This window comes from Podarcis vaucheri (genome assembly GCF_965113315.1).
Source record: "Podarcis vaucheri genome assembly, chromosome: 1".
In the NCBI taxonomy this organism is placed as follows: domain Eukaryota; kingdom Metazoa; phylum Chordata; class Lepidosauria; order Squamata; family Lacertidae; genus Podarcis; species Podarcis vaucheri.
This window is the reverse complement of record NC_138759.1, coordinates 108357243-108380456: the sequence shown is the minus strand read 5'-3', so window position 1 is coordinate 108380456 and position 23214 is coordinate 108357243. Positions and strand designations below refer to the sequence as shown.

At 42.2% G+C, this 23214-nt stretch overlaps 1 long non-coding RNA gene across 2 annotated transcripts in view; it reads left to right on the top strand.

Annotated features, from left to right (window-relative positions):
* The window catches only part of LOC309519338, a 41102-nt gene extending 36576 nt beyond the window's left edge, over positions 1–4526 (top strand). For both annotated transcript variants that reach the window (XR_014213810.1, XR_014213811.1), the window contains one exon: positions 4204–4526. This is a non-coding gene — a long non-coding RNA (uncharacterized lncRNA). The remainder of the gene's footprint in view (positions 1–4203) is intronic.
* The last annotated feature ends 18688 nt before the right edge of the window (positions 4527–23214 follow it).

Genomic DNA, 23214 nt, shown 5'->3' with positions numbered 1-23214 from the left:
ATCCACATTCTGGTTTATATCTTAAGCTTCAAAGTCTACCTCTTTATCAAAAGCTTATTGTAAGTCAACAGTGGTGTAACTGCATCCCTCCAGAAGATCTTGGACTCAAATTCCAGTCTCCCCAGCCAGCCTGGGAGTTTTATCAGCCAACCCTGTTTTAAGTTGATGAGATGATAGAAAGAATGGTTCTGGGATTTCCACGTGTTGTGGTGTTTGTCCACACTCATGAGCCAACCACATTTGAGATCAGAGGACACATTTTACTCTAGGCCATATTGGTACTGCCTTCTCCTTTCATTTAGGTCTGGTTCAATCCCCCCCCCCCAATCCATCCAGTGCAATTTCCTCTACAGTCACAGAATGGATGTGATGCTATCTCCTCTCTGCTTATTGTACATAGTGACCAAAATTGTGGAGGCTGACCTGCAGATGACCCATATTTAGGTTGTCCTTTCTTATATTATGGGAACTAGACAATGGATTTTACTTCCTCTCTTGTAATACTATGGGGCTGGCACCAACCACAGTTACGGAAGCACGTTTGTGAGTGAAAGCATAATAAATATTGGCTTGGATGAACCCTTTTTACACAACATGTTTAGCCAACACCTTGAATGGGTAACAGAGCAATCCAGAGCAATCCATCTGTCCTGCATGCCAACCTGCCACCAACCCCAGCTACACGGTTCCCCTGGCAGGCAGTCATCGGACATTCTGCAGTATATTCAGCAATCTGCTCAGGGATGACAGTGGGAGGGAATCTAAATGGCTTCACCGAGTCCTATGAAGATCCTCCTAAACATGGCTGCTTGGACAGGAGGGAATGGATTGTGGATGCACATATTTAACTGTTGACTTCATTCCAGTCCAACCAATCCTTGAGTCTGTTCTAAAAGGGTTGGACATAGAGTATTTCGGATATGATAAGGCAGCCATTACTTTTTGAAATATGACAACCCTAGGATATGATCAACCAATCATTGGTGCATGGTGGGTTTTCCTCCCTTGTGACTTCTTCCCGTGGTACTCTGAGGATGCCTAAACCCAGTCCTCGTATCACATGGTTTGTCTGTCCAAATTTGTGCCTGGATGAAAACAGTATAGAGAAAATCCACTGGAAATGTCAACCAGGCCCCATAAACTCACTCTCAGTTACAATGACTTTGCCCATTAAATTTTGCCATGTGACAGCAGAGCCATATTTAATACATGGTGGTTTATTGTTCTATTCAGTTGTGAGCTGGTGTACCATAGTGTCTAAGAGTCTGTGCTACAAATCAGGATGTCTCCCCCTTTTGCTATGAATTTAGTACGTGGTCTGAATTGTCTCTCAGGATCCACCACCCCTCCCATGACCCTCTGCTCTGCAGTATAGAGATAACAATACCTACTTTACAGGGTTGTTAGGAGGATCACAACAATGCATTATGATCTAGTTCTCACAACATGGTAAGCCAGACTATGGCTGACTAAGACGTTTGTTGTTAGTCTCAGTGCTTTCAACAATGCATTCCTCAAATTCTTCTTGAGCACCCCTTTCTATATGCTGGGTCTTTTGTTTTGCCAAAGTTTGTGTTCATTTTCATTCTCCTCGTTTGCACAATACTTTTGCATTTTGAAGGAAGCCTTCTTGCCTCTCGTAGCTGCTTTGACTCTGATACACAAGCATCAAGTTGTACTGAGAAGTGGTTTAGCAGGGATGGCAGGGGATAGGAAGATTTGCAAAAGAGAAGGCCAGTGACAATACCATGGTCTTAAGAATGAGCATGGAGAAAAGAAAGACCTGCCCTGATGCTGCCCCGATCTACATTTCGTGCAAGACTCCAGGGTTTGGAAATAAGACACAGTGGGGACTGTAGTGGCTTTATTATATATGGCTTATTTACCCACATCTACAACCTGGGGACGCAGGTGGCGCTGTGGGTAAAACCTCAGTGCCTAGGACTTGCCATCACATGGTCGGCGGTTTGAATCCCCGCGGCGGGGTGAGCTCCCATTGTTCGGTCCCAGCTCCTGCCCACCTAGCAGTTCGAAAGCACCCCTAAGTGCAAGTAGATAAATAGGTACCGCTTTCTAGTGGGAAGGTAAATGGCATTTCCGTGTGCTGCTCTGGTGCCAGTTCGCCAGAGCAGCTTCGTCACGCTGGCCATGTGACCCGGACAGCGCTGGCCACCGGCCTCTTAAGTGAGATGGGCGCACAACCCTAGAGTTGGACACGACTGGCCCGTACGGGCAGGGGTACCTTTACCTTTACCTTTTTACAACCTGAGTCTATGATGGAGAGGTTCACAGCATTAGCACGCCAAGAGGGTCTTGCTTCTCCCATAGCCCACAGCCTTAGATTCAAGAAGAAATCAGCCATGGCTCTCTCTGTGCCCTTTCCATCAAGCAACCTTTTATTCCTCTAGGTCCCATCACATCACAGAACTCTTAAGCTCTGGCTTTTGTCCTTCTAACTATCTAAGAGCTGGAGGAGAGGCCCAGCCCATTTGCTGTCTGGCACAGAGCCCCTCTCCTTGCTTTCTTAATGACACATCACTTTTCCTTTGTTTTCATAATGGTTCATCACTGCAAGTGATTATCTCACCAGGATGCTAGTCTGGTTTATATTTTAACACTTGCTGAATCCAGGGCTTCAGTGTCTAACCTCCAGTTTAACACCCCAAGCCTTGATTAAGTTCTAACACTAACTGGATCCAGTAAATATAGGTATCTGACATCCCCAATTGCATAACAATACGTTATGCAATGCTTGCTCCCACTGAACTCAGAGGGACTTACTTCCAAGTAAACAAGCATAGGATCGGGCTGCATATGCATTTAAAACCATACATGGAAAAGGTGTCCATAATTTTTCAAAGGGTCTAATTCTTCCATATTTAGGGCAGGGAAAATACTTTAATAATCATTATCTGCTTATTTCCCCTATGGAATGTAGTTATGATTGACTAGGTGAGGGAAAAAGGCTTTGTTGAACATTGCACTAAAGTTGGCCTCTATACTCCATAAAGGCTCATTATGCAAAGATTATGAACATATAACAATGTGTTTTAAGTGGATGGCAATGATCCATAAAATTGGTATGGCTAATTAACAGATCAAATCTTTATGAGGACTGGATCACTTTCCATACCCGTTGGCAGTTTAATTCCGGAAGTATTTTACTATCCACACATGTTTAGCAGAATTAAAATAACAGTATAAATGTTCAGTGGGATTAAAACAACACTGAAATGAAACCAAACAAAACGGGTTGGTTTTGCTAATAGATGAACAGAGAATCCCAGTGTTGATATAACATTACACAAAATCTAGAGCAAACACAGTCTGAATCCCAGTCTCATTTCACATGTAATTAACCTTTCTCAATCAAGCTAAGCATCCCTCACACCATCACCACCACAACCTCCTCTTCCTCCTCCTCCTCCTCCTCCTCCTCTTCCATAGCTCAGTACCTGCTTCCCTACTTTTATGGAGATAAAAGACAAGCCTCCATTCACAAGAGTAGTTCCGTATCCAGTGCTTATCATCTGTGTCTGGGTTACTACTCTTTCTCTGATGTTATTTAATTACATCGTGTCCCATTGTATCTCAATAATTATATTCACTAATTCATCATTCACATATACTTCCTTTTCTCTTGATCACAGGCTTTGGGCTTTAAATGTTTTGCCATTGCACACATCCATCCATATACATTAGATACTGTTAACCAAAAAAGTGTGCCCACCTACGTAAGTGTCAGCTTTAGAAAGGTTCGTAAAGTATCTGGGTTGTGGAATTGTGCCATGTATTGTTAGGGTTATCCAGATGATCAGCTGAAACAATTCCTCTACTACAACTTTTTTCTTTTGCTTTCCTGGAAAGGCCTGCAAGGCTAAATGCAAAGAGTCCAGTGGAATACCCACTAGAGAGGGTAGGATAATGGGATCACTGTCCTGTATTGCCCCTACTCCTTTTTCTTTAAAAGGCCAGATAAAGCACAGTATCCTACTTGGCTTGCATAGGGAAGGTTGGCATGGGAGTTGAGCTTGACCCATAGCAAGGTTGCTTAGAGAAACTCTGCATCGGTTTCACTTCAGCACCTGCCCAACTCAAGGAAAAAGCTGAAGACTGACAGCAAGCGAGGGTAGGTGGTCATCATGTTGTTGCAGGCACTATTCAATTGAGTTGCATCTAACAAAGTTATACCCACTGTCCTAGGTTAGTCATGGTCCTAAGTCCTACGTTAGGCATGCCTATTCTTTTCAACAAATCTAGACTGAGTAGGACTAACGGTGGATCCAGATCCTAAGAAATCCATGCAACTACATTCAAGGCAACATTCCAAACTGCAACACTATTGGGTGTTGTGTGCCGAGAAGATGTTGTGTTCGTAATCAGAACTCATCCCTTAACAGAAGACCTCTGGATCCCATGTAATGGGTGAGCTGATCAGCCCTTCTAAAAGACCTGCCCTTAAGCAGATGCTATGAAAGCTGGACCATAAAGAAGGCTGATCGCCAAAGAATTGATGCTTTTGAATTACGGTGCTGGAGGAGAATCTTGAGAGTCCCACGGACTGCAAGAAGATCAAACGTATCCATTCTTAAGGAAATCAGCCCTGAGTGCTCACTGGAAGGACAGATCCTGAAGCTGAGGCTCCAGTACTTTGGCACCTCATGAGAAGAGAAGACTCTCTGGAAAAGACCCTGATGTTGGGAAAGATGGAGGGCACAAGGAGAAGGGGACGACAGAGGACGAGATGGTTGGATAGTGTTCTCGAAGCTACCAGCATGAGTTTGACCAAACTGCGGGAGGCTGTGGAAGACAGGAGTGCCTGGCGTGCTCTGGTCCATGGGGTCACGAAGAGTCGGACACGACTAAACGACTAAACAACACAATGAAAGAAGGAGGCAGCTGGGAGAATTCCCAAAAGCCATTTCACCAAAGATCCTTCCTAGCCCTAATATCTATTTATTTATTTAATTTGTATACCATCCTTCATCTGAAGATCTCGGGGCAGTTCACAACTTGATCTATGATAAATCTTTTCAGTTGTTTATGGAATATATATGTCCCACCTTTCCTCCAAGGCTCTCAAAGTGGGGTACAAACTTCTCCTCCCCCTCATTTTATCCTCACAGGGCAGGGCAGGCTGAGAATGAGTGACTGGCCCAAGGTTATCCAGTGAGCTTCGTGGCTGAGTGGGGATTTGAACCCTGGTCTCGCAGGTCCTAGTCCAGCATTCTAGCCACTATACCACACTGGCTCTTTCCCTTTCCTCCCTTGCCAAATTGTTTGCTGGGAGCAGAGCAGAGCAGGCCTTGCCTGGTGATGGAGTAGAAAGAGTTGGGTGTGGCTGAGCAAGGGGAGCTGACTAAGATTCTGGATGCAAAGGCTAAGAGATATAGCCAAATGCAACATCACAAGCGTTGTCTTCTCCAAGCTTTTAGACAAGCTTTTCAAGATGTTGATCGCTTGCAATGAGTTGGGGCATTTTTATCAAAGGGTTCATGCAACACTAATGATTTCCCCCAAAGTAAGACTGACAGAGTTCAGCAGGTTTTAAAAGGTAAAGGGTAAAGGGACCCCTGACCATTAGGTCCAGTCGTGACCGACTCTGGGGTTGCGGCGCTCATCTCGCTTTATTGGCTGAGGGTGCCGGATTACAGCTTCCGGGTAATGTGGCCAGCATGACTAAGCCGCTTCTGGCAAACCAGAGCAGCACATGGAAACGCCGTTTACCTTCCCGCTGGAGCGGTACCTATTTATCTACTTGCACTTTGAGGTGCTTTCGAACTGCTAGGTTGGCAGGAACAGGGACCGAGCAACAGGAGCTCACCCCATCGTGGGGATTCGAACCGCTGACCTGATCGGCAAGTCCTAGGTTCTGTGATTTAACCCACAGCGCCACCCGTGTCCCCAGCAGGTCTTACTCCTAGGTAAATGTGAATAGGATTGCAGTATATATATATATATATATATATATATATATATATATATATATATGTGTGTGTGTGTGTGTGTGTGTGTGTGTGTATGTGTGTGTGTGTGTGTGTGTGTGTATGTGTATATATATATATATATATATATATATATATATATATATATATGCTTTCGTAGATTTTCACGGGTACAGGAATGCAGGTTTTGGTGTCTTCGGGTGTCTTCCCGTGTAAGAGTCGGGGTGTCTGGGCGACGTCGAAACGTCGCCCAGACACCCCGACTCTTACACGGGAAGACACCCGAAGACACCAAAACCTGCATATATATATATATATATATATATATATATATATATATATAATATACACATCTATATCATCTATATATATAGATATGTGTGTGTATATATATAACTAAGCAAAGCAGCAGACGTCTTTTCCCAAAGCTCTTCCCAAGAGCTTTTGAAATAGTGAAAAGACTCCTATAAAGCCCTTTTCTACTCTAGAAAATGTTCAGGATAAGCATTTCTAATTTTGCCAAGAAAAAAGAGAATGTCTCTGTCATCGCATGCATGACCCGGGGACTGACACAAACAAGAGCTGAGCTTTCTGGAACATGAAAAAGATGAGATACTAACTAGGATAAAGAGGGGCTGGAATTGAAGTACATGACAATTCCTGGCAATATATATGGAGGTTGCCAAAGAATACTAAACTCACTAACAGAACTGCAGTTTCCCTCCTACTGCATTGTCCCTGTGTTTAAGTAATAACTACATTCCTTTTCTAACTGTTTTGATAGATTTATCTTGCTATGCCTTGGTAAACCTGGCAGTACAAACGGACTAGCTATAGGCACCTTATTTCAGCAAGTAACACTTGTCTTTGCATTTAATTCTCTTGGCAAGGTCTTTGGTTTCTTGGGTTTGCAAAGTCTGTGCAAGTTCTTGCCAAATTCATATGAAAGATAGACTCTCGTTTGCATATATTTTGGATGAGGCACCTTGTTCTTAAAAAAAGAAAGAAAATGTTATGCTTTCTCCTGCTTACAGCCCCACACGGAAAACACACACACAATGGTAAACAACAACAAGACCATCTCCTTCCCACATCAGAAGTGTACAATCTACCTATTTCTCTTACATGTGTGATGAACACAGAATGCTGTCTTGCTGCTGAAACTTTGCTCTCAGGAGTGTTGCACCATGAGTAAACTGATGATAAAGAATGCTTTCAGTCTGGAATAAGTGTTAGTCACTTATTAATTGATTTTATATCTACTGCTTTTTGTATTTTTACTGTTGCTGCAATAATTGCTTTTATTTCAGTTGTTTCTGATCTGTTTTATATTTGTTTTATGGTTCTCTTTTGTAAGCTATCTTGAAAATCTAGACTTAAATACACATTTTCAAATAAAATAAAAAATTCTTTTCTTTTTTTTAAAGAGGCTGATCTGTTGTTAACTGTGGTTTGGTGATGCCTATATGAATGGCTTCCGCAATAAGGGGGCAACGGAGGATATTGATTTGCATTAAATTTGCACATCCTAATTTATATATACAGATTCAAAGGCAAAATTAATTATCATAATGTAACTAAGAGTTAGGGACTTCCCTTGTATACGGAGAAAGGCTCTGACGGATTGAGCGGATGAGACCAATAGTAGGTCCAACAGTCAAGAAGACAGTTTCTGACCAAGTTGTAAAGGGAAGTGAGGGGTGGATGTGACTCGTCAACCTGGGGAGGTAGCCCATCTAAGAGAAGGAACACTATGACCCTAAGTCTCCATTGCCTGGCAGTACATCTTTGAGAGATAGAAAAGGCTAAGGAGCAAACTCTACACAAATCCAGAGTGGAGTCCTAAGATGGTTGGATGGTGCCCTGTACGCCTGCAGCCAAGCTGGTGCCAAATGTATTGCTCTGCTTTCCTTTGAACCATATCAATGATGCCAAGAGGTCATCTGGGCAGCTAGGACCTCCATACACACACCGCAGGCTTGTGACCCGGGGAGGTTACTTTGGTGCTGCTAAGGTAGTGGTTTGACTTCAACCTCTAGAGACAGATGGATGCCAACAATAGTTTACCACTCAGTAACAATTATGAAATGGACACGGGAACATCTTTAAGGAATATTAAAGACCTCCATACACACTGCCTAGGCCTGCGCCCCAGCAAGGTCACTTTGGTGATGCTAACACAGCAGTTTGACTTCACCCCTGGAGGTGCAATCCATTGTCTCTTGAGAGAGATGGATGCCAACCATTAAGAATACAAGTATCTCACCATAGTGGGGAAAGCTATGATAGGGTGACGTTGGGGCCTGCCTAGGTGTTGCTACCATAGGGTTGCCATGTGTCCTCTTTTTCCAGGACACACCCTCTTTTTCAAGGGTAGAGCTGTGATAGCGATCCATAGTTAAAAGTAGAAGTTGGCAAATGTGTCCTCTTTTTTGCTCTTCAAAATATGACAACCCTAGAACTGTTGATGGGCAACTTCAAGGCCCCTCCTGCTCTCTCTTCTTGGACCAGATAGCCCTTCAAATAAGGGACTCTTTCAAACAGAGGACTGTCCTTTTTTAAGCAGGAGCCATTGCCACCCTTAGCTTGCGACTGAAGCTATGACACAAGGTTTATGGTTACTCCAGTTTATATATACCCACGGCTCATATCTATGAGGTTTCTTCTATCAGCTATTTTAGCTAATTCATACTGGGAATGATTCAGCCAAAGGTAACTGTTTTTAAGTTTGTTCGGTGGAAGAAAATGAAATATGTGCTTAACTCTCCCACTGAAATCAAGAGGAATTAAGAGTGGATGATAGGCTAGGCCTGTGTCCATTGCTACTTACGTTGTTGTGGTAACTAAACATTTGAATTGATTTTTTCAGTTGAAATTTAAGTTACTGATTAGTGGGATCAAATCAAGTTAAATTCAATAACTCCGACTTTACTGGTTGTGGAAACCAGCCAACATCAAGAGCATATACCCCGTGAGAGGGAGGGGGGGGGACACAACAACTCGGCTAGCTCAAATTGTCAGCTGCAAATGTAGTGTCGTTTTTTTAAAAGCCCACTTTTAAAATGTATCATTCTTAATCACAGAACCAAAGAAACCACAAGTGCCAAATTCAGCAGCACTCTTTCGTCCTGAATTAGATAACATTACTAGGAGCAGGCACCATTCTTGTGGGAATGAATGCATGAAAATAGAGTTTTGCATAACAATGTCAAAATCATAACTCTGAAAAGAGCTCGCTTAGTTAGAATAAAACTCAAGTGGAATATTGATACAGTTATCTTTGAAGACTTCATAGATGCTTTGTTACAATGAATTGTATAATAATATCTCTGACAAGGCTGGGGGGGGGGGGGACGGGAGTTCCATGAAGTATCCAGGCCCCCAGACCAGATCCCACACCTGCTTTTCCGGGGCTCGTGTTTGTTTTAGGTAAAGGTCACCCACAACTGGCCCTTTGAGACTTTTGGTATTGGAAAAACATAAAGGAGCACTTGCATGAAGGAGCTTAGGTAAGGTCACTTTTGAAAATATGAGGCTATGAATGGCTTTCTCCATATAACATAAAAAACCAAGACACAGCTACACATTACAGGTGCCCGTAGCTTAACACCATGTACACCAGCCTTAAACTTCCTCGACCACCCCCCTTATATTTAGAAATGCAAAGTTGACTCATAGCATAATGGTTGCATTGCCTATATCCTCAGCATGACCACTACAGCGGCAGCCAAAGGAGTGTAGTGGAGCTCAAGAATTTCCACAAAACGTTCCCACATCCCTGCATTTTGTAAAGCCAAATTCACAGGAGAGAGAGGAGGCGTGTGGGGCGCCGCTCTGTCAACCATAATGCTTAGTTCCAGTGTGCAGCTTAAAAGAAAACAACATTACATATCTCCCCCCCCCCCACAGCAATTGCACTTTAATTGAAAAAGAGAGAGAGAGTAAGATCCATCACCCCAGTGTTTAAGCAACTTGGTCCCATATTGTCTTTGTATATTCTTGAAAACCCTGCCTACTTTTTATTTGCCCGAATCCTCCTCCAATACATATTTCTAAATGGCTCTGTTTATTGATGTGGTTTTTATTCTTGTCTCTCTGCCACTAGGCTCTACTATTTGTGGTGCTGTTTATCAAGAAACACCATGCGAAAGTTAATAATAACATAATTTAGAGCAATAATTACATTTTTATTCAATAGCTTTGGGAAAACACTGAGTTGAATAATGAGATAAAAATGAGTGTCTTGGTTCTAACAGGACATTAATCAACATATTAACTGTGTAGGCAAACTGATTTGAGGCTGTTATGGCTTAATTTGTCTCAAAATCATTATTTTTAATGTATTGCATAATGTACTTTAAAATATGTGTTGAAGTGATTCTATGTATGCATTAGTTTTCCGCAGAATGGATTTTACTCTTTATTCTGCCTTGAATGATAGCTTTTTATGGTATACAGTATAAAATCGATATTCTTGAAGCTCTGGCATTTCAGAGTCAGGTTAAAAATAAAACAAAATTAATCCTAAAACATATTTCCCTAAACCTTGATTCAACTACAAAGGCTGCAGGGGTTTCACGGCTGCTGTTCACATTTGGCATCAAGGAGCTGACTTGGTTTCTCTTCATACAAAAACCACATCATGTCGTTTGAATGCTCTTTAAGTTCTCTTGAAATGGTGCTGCCATTTTAAGCAATGCGCCCTAAGTGTTTACAAAAGCCTCCCAAGAGAGGGGCAGCAAGATCTGCTGTATTGTTAATTGCCAATTTATTTAACAGAAGGCCAAAACAGAGGTGTGCCACTGCAACACAAACCCCAACCACTTGACAGTGCCGCACGAAGGAAACAGCTGTCCAGGGGCTCTGAAAATGTATTCTAAAACTGGCAACAATATAGGGGAAGAAATGAATGTGCCAGTCCATCATGTGGGCGTTGGGGAACACAGCAGTGCATTTCCCAGCTGCTACCTAAAGTGCACCATCTGAGACTTGGCTTCCCCCACATAGTTGTGTCCATGAGGTCATACTCTCCAACATATCCCTAATGAAAATAGGGACATCCTAGAGAAGGGGACGACAGAGGATGAGATGGTTGGACAGTGTTCTCGAAGCTACCATGAGTTTGATCAAACTGTGGGAGGCAGAGGAAGACAGGAGTGCCTGGCGTGCTCTGGTCCATGGGGTCACGAAGAGTTGGACACGACTAAATGACTAAACAACAACAAATTCTATTATTATTATCATTATTATTATTAATAATAATACCCCGTCCATCTGACTGGGTTGCCCCAGCCACTCTGGGCGGCTTCGAATATATATAAAAACATAATAAACATTAAACATTAAAAAACGTCCCTGCACAGGGCTGCCTTCAGATGTCTTCTAAAGGTTGTATAGTTACTTATCTCCTTGGCTCTGGGGTTGCATAACTCCGTATCCTCCAATATTTCTCGGATGAAAATAGGGATGTCCTACCATACCCTCCAACATACCCTACCATACCCTCCAACATTTCTCCAATGAAAATAGGGACGTCCTAAGGAAAAGCAATACATCCCGGGATCAAATCAGAAACCAGGAGACCTTCTATAAATCTGGGAGTGTCCCTGGAGAATAGGGACACTTGGAGGGTCTGTGATGCCATGCCACACGAGTGAGCTAGCCTAGTATGTGTTCTGTGCTACAGTATTGGAAATCTCAGAACCAGAAGCACACATGTAGCCCATATATGGCTGATGGGGAGAAGACACACTGCAACATTGTTTTGCTATCAACAAGATGCCTTGTCTTTTTTTTTTATTAAATACATTTGATTAGTATTTTCCACACAACAACATCAAAAATATCAAAAAATAACAATACACAACACACAAAAGCCAACATTCGAAAAACTAAAAAAGCAGCAGCAACAACAAAACAAATCCATATCTTACAAGTTAATAATATAAACACTAAAGAACAACAACAAAACATTGACTTCCACCAATCCCGCAGCACCTCCTTTATCTCTCATTGTGTCTTCCTGTTTTCCTGTTTTCCTTATCCTCTCTATCCTAACATCTAGATATAAATGAGCCAACAGTGTGACGTGGCAGCTAAAAAAGCCAATGCAATTCTGGGCTGCATCAATAGGAGTATAGCATCTAGATCAAGGGAAGTAATAGTGCCACTGTATTCTGCTCTGGTCAGACCTCACCTGGAGTACTGTGTCCAGTTCTGGGCACCACAGTTCAAGAAGGACCCTGACAAACTGGAACGTGTCCAGAGGAGGGCAACCAAAATGGTCAAAGGCCTGGAAATGATGCCTTATGAGGAACGGCTAAGGGAGCTGGGCTTTTTTAGCCTGGAGAAGAGGAGGTTAAGGGGTGATATAATAGCCATGTTCCAATATATAAAAGGATGTCACATAGAGGAGGGAGAAAGGTTGTTTTCTGCTGCTCCAGAGAAGCGGACACGGAGCAATGGATCCAAACTACAAGAAAGAAGATTCCACCTAAACATTAGGAAGAACTTCCTGACAGTAAGAGCTGTTCGACAGTGGAATTTGCTGCCAAGGAGTGTGGTGGAGTCTCCTTTTTTGGAGGTCTTTAAGCAGAGGCTTGACATCCATATGTCAGGAGTGCTCTGATGGTGTTTCCTGCTTGGCAGGGGGTTGGACTCGATGGCCCTTGTGGTCTCTTCCAACTCTAGGATTCTATGATTCTATGAAATCCCTCTTTCTTATCCTTTCACTTCACAAGGTTATTCCAGACTCAGCCAGATTTCTGTCCTCAAACCTTGACTTTTGAGGTATTCATTTAGGCACTCCCATTCTTTTTTTTACTTCACTTTTTGGTTTTTGTCTTATTATGTCTGTCAATTTGGCTGATTCTAAGTATGCCTTGTCTTAATGTGAGGCAGGTCTGGTTGGCCAATCATGCCATTGGAGCATGACTATAAATGACCTTTCAGCCTAACTCTAGACTACATAGGTGGATAGGATATTGCAGCCTCTGTAAAGAGCTACAATAGCTTCTTCAGACCGATAGTCTATCTAGCTCAATATTCCTTACCCAGACTTGCAGCAGCACTAGGTAGCTTTCTGCAGGCCTGCTATCTAAGATGAACGCAGGGACCTTCTACTAATGATGACTGCACTCTAACACCACTGACTCCTGACACTCTTCCTGGGATGCCATAGTGTTTTTCATCTTCTTGACTACAAAATTGCTTTGTGTTCTTCTCTCTCCCCTCTGCCCCCCTCTTTTCCTTCTCTTGGCTGTGGATTTGGATGAATGATGTGGTGGCACAATAGCCAAATTGGTAAGCGCTCAGCAATTTGATACTTAGCAATGCTAATGTCAGATGCCAGACAAACTGGATGTCAAACAAAGACCAGCGCGGCTTAAGCATTCCATGTGATGTGCAGAGCTGGCTTCGGCAGAGCATTTCAGAAGACAATAGTCTAATGTATGCTGGAAAGCTGGTCGGGCCACTTCATGTACAACATGAAGAAGCAACGAGACGTCGTAAGTGATGGTTTTCGATGGCAGAGAAACAAAGGGAAGGACAGGATTGCTTTGGTCAATTGCTAAGCCCCCCTTCCCTGTCCTCCTATATAATTTGAGGAGTGATATTCTATTGGGATATTCCTGTTTTTGTTTCCCATACATCATGGATATATGCATATGCAATCCATGTAAATAATATACAAAAGGGTTGGGGAAAGGCACAGTCACTCAGCAGTGCTCATCAGAGATGAGACAGAAAATGGTGCAAGACCTCTCAGATCAGGAAATCAGATCAGTGCTTGTTGTTACAGGGTCAGCAGGCTCAGTAGTTTCAGCATAACCCAACATATTCAGACGGAGTTTTGCTAGTGAGAGATAAATGAATGCATTGGAAGCTCATGGGGACAAAAATCAAGGCAATCAATAGTGAGGGTGTAGTCCATGTCTCTTTTAAAAGACAAAGTTAATTCCATTGTACTCAGTGGCCTGGTTTGGAAACAGTGCCAAACTATGGTTTAATATTCAGGGCATGAACCTTAGGCTCATATGCTCCACCCTGCCTCTCCTGCTCTGGCATGGCTGCAAGACGGATTTGATTTCTCATTAACTGCAAGCAGAAATTGGCCAATCTTTCAATTTCTGTTTTTCTCTGTCATTTTCCCAATCTTAAGTTCTCTACATTTTCACAAGAGTTTGCATCTTTTAAAAAAAAATTGGCAGGATTTTGCATGCATTTTGGGGGTATGCAATTTAGCCCACGATACACTATAAACCACTGAGCCTCTTGGGCTTGCCTATCGGAAGGTCAGCAGTTCAAATCCCCGTGACGGGGTGAGCTCCCGTTGCTCTGTCCCATCTTCTGCCAACCTAGCAGTTTGAAAGCACACTTGTGCAAGTAGATAAATAGGGACTGCTGTGGTAGGAAGATAAATGGCATTTCTGTGCACTCTGGCTTCCGTCACAGTATCCCGTTGTGCCAGAAGCAGTTTAGTCTTGCTGGCCACATGACCCAGAAAGCTGTCTGTGGACAAATGCTGGCTCCCTTGGCCTGAAAGCGAAATGAGCGCCGCAACTATGCTACCACTCAGTGGATTTGTAACTGGCTGACTGACCGAACCCAAAGGGTGCTCATCAATGGTTCCTCTTCATCCTGGAGAAGAGTGACTAGTGGGGTGCCACAGGGTTCTGTCTTGGGCCCGGTCTTATTCAACATCTTTATCAACGACTTGGATGATGGACTCAAGGGCATCCTGATCAAATTTGCAGATGACACCAAACTGGGAGGGGTGGCTAACACCCCAGAGGACAGGATCACACTTCAAAACAACCTTGACAGATTAGAGAACTGGGCAAAAATAAACAAGATGAATTTTAACAGGGAGAAATGTAAAGTATTGCACTTGGGCAAAAAAAATGAGAGGCACAAATACAAGATGGGTGACACCTGGCTTGAGAGCAGTACATGTGAAAAGGATCTAGGAGTCTTGGTTGACCACAAACTTGACATGAGCCAACAGTGTGACGCGGCAGCTAAAAAAGCCAATGCAATTCTGGGCTGCATCAATAGGAGTATAGCATCTAGATCAAGGGAAGTAATAGTGCCACTGTATTCTGCTCTGGTCAGACCACACCTGGAGTACTGTGTCCAGTTCTGGGCACCACAATTCAAGAGGGACACTGACAAACTGGAACGTGTCCAGAGGAGGGCAACCAAAATGGTCAAAGGCCTGGAAACGATGCCTTATGAGGAACGGCTAAGGGAGCTGGGCATGTTTAGCCTGCAGAAGAGGAGGTTAAGGGGTGATATGATAGCCATGTTCAAATATATAAAAGGATGTCACATAGAGGAGGGAGAAAGGTTGTTTTCTGCTGCTCCAGAGAAGCGGACACGGAGCAATGGATCCAAACTACAAGAAAGAAGATTCCACCTAAACATTAGGAAGAACTTCCTGACAGTAAGAGCTGTTCGACAGTGGAATTTGCTGCCAAGGAGTGTGGTGGAGTCTCCTTCTTTAGAGGTCTTTAAGCAGAGGCTTGACAACCATATGTCAGGAGTGCTCTGATGGTGTTTCCTGCTTGGCAGGGGGTTGGACTCGATGGCCCTTGTGGTCTCTTCCAACTCTATGATTCTATGATTCTATGATTCTATGAACCCCATAGTTGCCTTTGACTGGACTTAACCATCTGGGGGTCCTTTTTATAATATTTTTTATTAATTTTCACAATAAACAAAATCATTACATTAAAGGGGGGAAACATAAAAACCATAAAATAAAACATGTAAAACTGTAAACACACTTAATATTGAACCCACATTATGGGACCCCTTTAACTACCTTTACCTTTTACACATTTTTGCAAAACAGTTTTCCCTGATATAATGTATTTTTGTATTGTTATTTTCATTTTTAAGCACACTATACTGTTGTATAAGTATTTCTGCATATATTACTTAGCTGAAGACCTACATTGTAAAATTTGGAGAAGTGCCAGTTTCTAAGGATGACTGTGTTTCAGTTTTCGCATCACTTTAGAAAGTGCAAGTTACGTTTGCCTTCAAATGCGAACTGAATCAAATTTCTCTCTCATCCCTAACCACAGTTTATAATTACATCTGAGTCCTATACAGTGGTTAATCTTAACCATGGTTTAAGGAAATAAACCAGGGTCATAAAGCCAGAGGTTGGCTCGTTTCAATAAACCATAGTTAAGATTAACAAGAGCTTGTTCTTGATAAAGTTTGAACATATTGATAAACCATGGTTAACTGGAAATGGAAATAAAAGATTCCAGTCTCTTCCTTATGGTGGAGCAGATGATGAGCCCAATAGGAAATAATGCTTTTATGAATAAATCTTAAACCCTATCTTTATAAGATCTTGGTTGCCAATTTTATCAGCTAATCAACTTCTGGTCAGTCATGAACTTTAGGGTCCCAGTTTTGTAAGATATTCTGTAAAATACCATTATTATATTTTGCCTGCCCTTCCCACTCTGAAAACTAGAAGGGTGTGGGGCTAAAATGACCAGGAGGCTAAATTAGTGACCAGTTTAATCATCATTAACATGAGGTAGCCAGATACACATCATTATGCTGTTGTTGTACCCCACGATGAGGAAGGGAGACTGACAGACCACTGTGTTCCCATGGATGGCAAGAATACCTAGAAATAACAATCAGATGAAAGTAAGGAGGTTGTTGTGAAACAGGACCCAAAGCGTTGCCAAACGCTGTAATCTTCTGGAGAGCCAAAATCTAGTTTTGCATGTGTGAAGCTCCATGAGGCAACCTATTCAGCAAGAAGCTGCTTCCACAAAACGAATAAGTAAAGAGGATAGCTCATGTAATCAATCCTGAACTCATAGAATTGTAGAGTTAGAAGGGTTCACAGGGATCATATCATCTAACCCCCTTCAATGTAGAAATCTCAACCAGATGATACATGAGATACGCTGCTCGGGAAACCAGTGTGGTGCCCTCAACATGTCTTAGGTCCCAGGCTGCTTAGCTAGCAAGGAAGAACCAACTTTTTCAAGTACACATAGCACAAATGGGTACAGATGTCTGTGTGTCATGAGCCACCAGTCATTTCATCTGACTATTTGACAACAAGAGTTTGATGGATGCAGTTAAACGGACTCGGCCCAGTATACCTGAAGAAGCATCTCCACCCCCATCGTCCAGCCCGGACACTGAGGTCCAGCGCCGAAGGCCTTCTGGCGGTTCCCTCACTGTGAGAAGCAACATTACAGGGAACCAGGCAGAGGGCCTTCTTGGTTGTGGCACCCACCCTGTGGAACGCCCTCCCATCAGATGTCAAGGAAATTAACAACTATCTGAAGGCAGCCCTGTTTAGGGAAGTTTTAAATGTTTGATGTTTTATCGTGTTTTTAATATTCTTTTGGGAGCTGCCCAGAGTGGCTGGGAAGGCCTGGCCAGATGGGTGGAGTTTAAGTAATAAATGATGATGATGATGCAGTGATGCAGCTGTCCATTCCTAGGTATTTCATTGTTGGCTGTGCAAGCATTATAACCAGACTATTAATTACACAGCATTTCTTTCTTTTTCTTTTCTCATTTTCAGTCCTTCTTCCTCCCGATTATGAGAAATTTAAAATAAAAGCTTGAAAAGCCATTGCAAGACTCCACAAAGCGATTAATATTTTCCATCAAGAGCAAATGGTCTCTTTCATTTGTGCTATTTTTTTAAAAGACAGTCTCAACACTACTCACAACATATTTCTATAGAAATATCCAGTCTAGAGCTATTAGGGAATTTTCTTAAGAACACAGAAGATTAGGCACTCAGGAACGAAGGGATAAAAAAATACATGGAAGAGAGAAGATGGATAAAATAGTTTTAACTAATTCTCCCAATCATTTTTATTTTCCAACGTCAATCTTGTGGTTAGGTTAAATTTTCAAAATGGAAATCCGATAATTATGGAAAAAGTGAAATAAAAATATAGTATTGTCTTTGGCTTGATAATAATGTGGCTGTTTAACAGTGGCTCACATCAATGAATATAAATCAGACGGAATTCCTCCCTCTTTATCCCTAGTGAGATAAACATGGTTTGTCACATTGAGAGAATATTCTATAGCATAGGAATAATCAGAACACATTGTTGGCTCCAATTTTCCATCATTTTATTTTTTCAATATCAAACAAAGGTAAAGCCAGCTAAACAATTTAGTCATAGGCAGAAGGAGAATTAACTGTATAATGCAAGCTGCTTTGGAGAAGTAAGAGGCAAAAGGGAGTGCTGCTTGCATTAAATCATATTGTTCGCTGCGCTTTACCAATGCTATAGAAATCACTTTGATTTTCATTGTTAGGTGCTTTACATGTTGCTTGTATTAAGCAAATGCGTTACTTGTCTCCCTGTTCCCCCCACAGCAGATCTGCACGGCCTTTTGAAAGGAAGCTGAACTCTCACGGACAAAGACTGATGCTTCATCCATCTGACATGTCACACCAACAAATGGGGTTTTTTGTGCGCTCTGTCAGTGTCTTAATCAGAGTTGTCACACCAGGCCCACACAGTACCTTCCCTGCTCTGAAAGCCCGTCCAGTACTTAATCCTTCAACTTGTATATGTTGTACAGACAATCAGATGAGGCCTGATAATACGTGTGATTTACATGTTTCCTGTCGTCGCTCAGATTTGTCACACGTCATGGAATCACTCTCTCCCCCCACCCCACATACTGTCATCCTTATTTCAAAACATGTGAGGAAAGCCCTGGGTCCGATTTAAGGCTTATTTCAACTCCTGGGTTCTTGTGGTTTTAGTTCTTTGCTAGCAAGTAAAACAGCTTAGCCTTTTTCTAAACGATGTGGCTAGCTGTACTTTTGTCTGATACGGAGAATTATAACAGATGGATTTAGCAAAGTGATTATGTTGAACTATCGCCTCAGGATGGTAAATTTGGCAGTGATTAAAAAACAACAACATCACACACACAAATACAGGGTTGTATCCAACTAAGGGTATACCCACTGAAATTAATGAACTTAAGTTAGTCAATGCAATTGATTTCAATGAACATACTCACCCCAAACAAGGAGTTTGGTCCAGAGACTGTGATTGTAAGTTACTAACAACGATGTGTTACAGAGAGGATTGTCTATATGAAATTGTGGCTACCCAACAAGCATTGCATTTCAGGCTCTGAATAGCGAACTCTCAAATGAAAATTCAGAGCATAATCTGTGACAATAGACAAAGCAGTATATTGTCAAAAACCTAGTCAGTTTGCGACATGATCTCCTCACCAGTGGCTCTGAGGACGCCTCTTTAGGATTGGCAAATATGGATAAAAACAAGCCTTTTCCCTTGCAAACACAATGATGCTGAAGCAAGGACAGCACTCTTACCAGGGGCAGCTCACGTTGAGATTGCAAGGCTGGTGGGATGGTTTGCTTGACTACCACTGCTGAGCAATGAGTGAGGAGGGGAGAAAGACTCCATGCCTTTAGTGGCAGTGGGGGCACTGTGCTGCAGGATGCATAATCAATGCATAATCAAAACTGAGAACACCAAAAGAAAAAACAGATTGGCCTATGCTAACATATATGTCAAGATGCAAATTTAGACATTATTTTAGGACCCACTAAAAGAATAGCTTGGTGGATTATCTGTCATCTGGGGGATTCAAGAGAGCTGTACTTGCAGGATTGTGGCTTTTGTCGCTTCATTGCCTGCAAACCCATTCCCAACTGCATTTTTCTCAATAATATTCTGTTTATACTAGTTATGCAAGGTCCCTTTTTCCATCTGACTTTAATCATGAGCAGAAGAGAGTGAGATCTCTGCAGAGAAAATTCTCCCCTACAGCATGGCTAAGGAGGGAGGGGGGGAGAGAGATAAACGAAAACTCCCAATTCCAAAGAAAACTACTGCCCAAATAATTTGTGCACTATTATGTGGATGATCCTGAAGGTCAGTAAGCACATTTGCACAGAAGACATATATGGCTATAGGGAACTACCTCTTCTTTAGCATAATAAGAGTTTGCATATTGCTGTCAGGAGGAATTTGCACAAGGACATATTCTCTGGCAGGTAATAGTAAGCAAATTCCTTAGGATCAAAAGGGGAATCAAATAAAAATAATGTTTAAGGGAATAAAGGAGCTTGGGAAGTGGGCTAGCTGTGTGCCAGTGGTAGACTTAGCACAATTGAGTACAAAACCCGCGAAGAAATGGGGCATTTCCACTGATTAATTGGATTCCTTTACCTAGAACTAGGTGAATCATTTGATTCAAACTTATACAGTGGTGCTGCATGGCACTGTGCTGTCAGGTTGGCAGTGAAATTGTGTGCTGGTACACCTGAATACAGACACAAAAGAGCACACATTATGAGCAACCAGCAAACTGCATGTGATGAGGTCTTCCCTGCCCAATAGTTCAGCATCCAAGTCATTTGCTGTTGCTGCTAATGAGGGCAGATGAGCTTCAGAACTGGAGCCACTCCATGGTCTCCTGGGTGGGATGAATGGGTGTCGGGTATAGGAAGGAACAGGGGAAGGTGCCTTATATTGAACCAGACCATTGGTCCATCGAGCTCAGTACTGGCTGGAAGCTGTCCAAGAAATCAGACAAGGATGCTTCCCAAGGATGCTAAGGATTGAACATGGGACTTTTTGCATGTAAAGCATGTACTCTACTACTAAGATAAAGGCCTTTCCTGAAAGCTCCCTTTGCATGGGACTTGAACACACAGCCTCTAAGCAAGAGGTCACTGTGTTTGGCACTGGTGGGGGTGGGGAGGAGAGACTCAATTGTAATGCTCTCTCACTTGTAGACCATGGTCCAATGTCTGTCATGGACACAAGTAGCCTATCCAGTAATAAACATTTGCCTATCTGTTTCTCTAGGACTGCATACACACCATACATTTAAAGCATATGGCTTCCCCCAAAAAATCCTGGGAACTATAATATGCAAAGGATGCTAGGAATTGCAGCTCTCTGAGAGGGGTAAATGACAATTCCCAGGATTATTTGACGTAAATCATGTGCTTTAAATGTATGGTGTCCACACAGCCATTCCAACATTCTCTTTTGTCACACTAGAGAATGTTTCAAAAGACAGAAGTTTTGTTATGACAATTTTGGTAGTGGAATTGCCAGGGGAGCAATCTATTTCCAATATTATTCTCTTTTCCCAGTAGTGACTGGAAATGCAGAGTGATCAGGGGGAGAAGCTGGGAAGTGGAATACCAAGGGGAGGTAGAAGTTGAAGCAAAAAGATATTAAACAATTTAATAACTTAAATTGGGACCGACAAGAACTGGAGATTTCTCCAGCTCACCTTGAAATACCATGGGTGTTTCATTATTTTATATGAGTCACAAAATGCCCTTCCCCACAAGAGTAGGCAGAGAAAGCTCATATGTTAATAGACTATTGAGGGGAACAGTCTCTGTACATTCTGCCCCAGTGATCTGGCAAGCTTAGGCTCTCGCAATGGTGTTCTTCAAGTATATAGTTCTTTACCTTTTCCCATGGTAGCAACATGGCAGCTGTTCACTTACATGGGAGAAAGCAAAGGAGTGGACTCATGAGTAGAAGGTTATGGCTGGAACAAATTTTGCCCTCATCAGCTGTGACTCAAACTGAAGCCCACATATTTTGTCTAATTCAATATAACTCATGGGGATCACTGGGTTGTATCCAATCAGGACCTCTCTGCCAATGGAAGGGTCTCTGATCCAATGGCGCCATCTGTCAGTAGATCAGGGGCTGAAGGGATCTCCTGCCCCACCCCTCTCAAAGCTACTCCAGATTGTTTGGTGACCTTTCAGAACAGCATGGGAGGTGGAATGGAGGGCTGAGAGGGGATCATGGAAGATCACCATGAACCCTGTCCTGCTGACAGAAGGTTCTACTGAATCCAAGAGCTTTCTGTCACCGGATGTATACCAGTTGGTTACAACCCACTGAGAATTTAGCTCGTGCATGGCTGCTAATTCTGTCAGTTCATTTTCATGACCCTGTCCCAGGTTTCATTCCTTGGTCTCGCAAAAGCAGAAACTATCTTTTATTTTATATTAGAAATGAGGTGAAATGTCCTACATTTAATAATATCCAAATTATACTTTATGATTACAACGCCAATAAATGGAAACTGTATCCCTGAATTGCCTCTGATCCTTTCCTCTTTTTTTACCATCTTTTAAGTGTACATATTCAGTTAGCTTAGCAGTTTTAGCAATCCTCCATGTTTTAGCAATTCAGTCTTTCAAGGCTGGGCGTTTATGCTCACTCCATTTACTTGCTATGAATATCTTTTTGCTGCTCTCAATGAGTTCCAAGCTCATTCTTAGCACTCTTCATATATCTAAGCAAGATGACCAACAGATTAAGGAGCAAAGCATGTTTAATCACCAAGCCAACCGTACAGAACATTCCTCCAAAATAATTTAATTTTAAGACAATCCCATCATAGATGAAACAAATCAATCTGCATTAGTCTGGAAACTCTGTCAACATTTATCATTACTGTAGGAAACAGCTCAGGGGGAAAAAATGGACGTGGGGCTGCCTATGAAAATACTTTTGAAACTTCAGTAGGCATAGAATTCAGCAGGCACAGAAGTGCCAGGATTTTGGCTGGCACAGCCTATTTGGATCAAAAAGATCACATCAGGGTTTAAAAAAGCTTCGCCGAATGTCTATTCTGTTTAAATCTCTAAAGGGCTTGAGATCTAGGGGTTTGAATAAGCAGCTTCTCATCAGCGGACGGACAGTGACAACTAGAGAGAAGTTTCTCTCATTCTCTCTTAGCCGTGGTGCCCATTTATGGAAAGCCCTCTGCCCGATGCCTATGCTGTTTTCATTTAGTTTAAAGGAGAAACCCATTTTTATTCTCCCAGGCTTTTAAAGTATTCCAGGCATTTTAAAATCTTGCTGACTAGCTGTTTTTAATGTACTGGGTTTTTTCCATTCTTGTTAATTCTGCTGAGCTCAAAGGGTGTTTTAAAACCAACTCTAAAAACCCTAAACAGTAAAATTGTTTTCTTTTACGTGCAGATAGCGCCAACCCTTTGGTTAAACATTCCTTGGCGAGCTGTTTCTGAATTATTTCCAGTTGAATTATCTGAAGTCAATAATGATTGAAAAATGTGAGATAACAAACCTTTCCATGTTTTCCTCTTATATATTAATGACTCAAAAGCATTCAGTTTTGTTTCTAATTTCCCAGTATTTGCAGCAGCAATTCTGTTTTCATTTACTTAGGAGTTAAGTCTATGGAGCCCTATCAGACT